Source organism: Coffea arabica, chromosome 5c (assembly GCF_036785885.1).
Source record: "Coffea arabica cultivar ET-39 chromosome 5c, Coffea Arabica ET-39 HiFi, whole genome shotgun sequence".
NCBI classification, from domain to species: domain Eukaryota; kingdom Viridiplantae; phylum Streptophyta; class Magnoliopsida; order Gentianales; family Rubiaceae; genus Coffea; species Coffea arabica.
In genome coordinates, this window is record NC_092319.1 from 33,297,888 (window position 1) to 33,299,010 (window position 1,123).

Consider the following 1,123-nt stretch of genomic DNA (forward strand, 5'->3'; position numbering starts at 1 on the left):
TCTCACCCATGTGAAATTCAAGAATCACACGCTTTGCATTAGCTTTTATAAGAGGGTCTTCTGGGCCTAATACAATTCTTGCCTGGTGTAATAGGCATTAACAAATGGCTTAACACAATAGGTTAACAGTGCTACAAAATTGATTATCTACTTTGACTTCTATTACCATTAGCAAAATTGGTATAGTTGTCCGAGCCTTTGTACTAATACAATGCTCATTCATTGCAGGCAAGGCCCTATTGGATTAGAGGCATACCAAAACTTCTAGATAGAAGTCAAAAGCTATGGTACCATTCATGCCCCTACTGCTACAAATACATCAGAGCAAGGCTAGATTGCGAGATCACCTGCACCTCATGCTACCAACGCATCCGTTTCACTCCACGGTAAACATATACCTTAATCTAATATTAACAACCCCTGCTGCCAAAAAGCTTCTAATAACATGAACCCAAAAACAGCTGCAGACTAACAGTGCAAATTAGTGATATGAGTGGTGTTATAACTCTTGACCTGAGTGATGATGATGCTGAACAACTCCTCCCATTCTGCATAAGTGACATCCAAAAGCAAGAGCAGCAGGTACATTCGAACTCAAAAACTGCTCACTTCAAATAAATACTTAAAGTCTCTATTCTTCTTATAGGGAAATGTCCAGTACGCCACTATAGCAGATTTCATCAAGCAGAAAAACTTAGTTTGCTTGGTCAAGAAATCAAATACAATCCACAGTTCCAGGAGCTCAGAAAAGTACAATGCCATAGTTGCCCATATCAACAATGCTACTGCAGAAGAAAACTATGTCATCAGCAAATATATCACCAACTACAAAGCTACAGCATCCACTTGGGGAGCAGCACAAGAAGAACATTCCAAAAAGAATGTTACCGACATGGCTGAAGATATGGCAATAGAAAAAGTTGACAGCATAATGTATAGAGACACACAAAGCAAAGGAGTGGATCAACTCAGTCCTTCTAACACAGAAGATAAGAAGAAAAAGGCAGCAGTTGCAGCAGCCCCAATGAAACTCAGAGTCAACCCTACTAAGAAACACCGCACCAAAACTGCCAAAGCCCATCCTTGAAGATTGAACTTTTCCTTTATCTGTTCTATGTAAATA

The 1,123-nt window shown here is 39.6% G+C and overlaps 1 long non-coding RNA gene across 1 annotated transcript; it reads left to right on the forward strand.

The window, feature by feature from the left end:
- The first annotated feature begins 493 nt into the window (after positions 1–493).
- Positions 494–814, forward strand: LOC140007504 (uncharacterized). Its single transcript, XR_011814818.1, has 2 exons — positions 494–582; positions 647–814. It is a non-coding gene; the product is annotated as an uncharacterized lncRNA (long non-coding RNA).
- Positions 815–1,123: the final 309 nt, after the last annotated feature.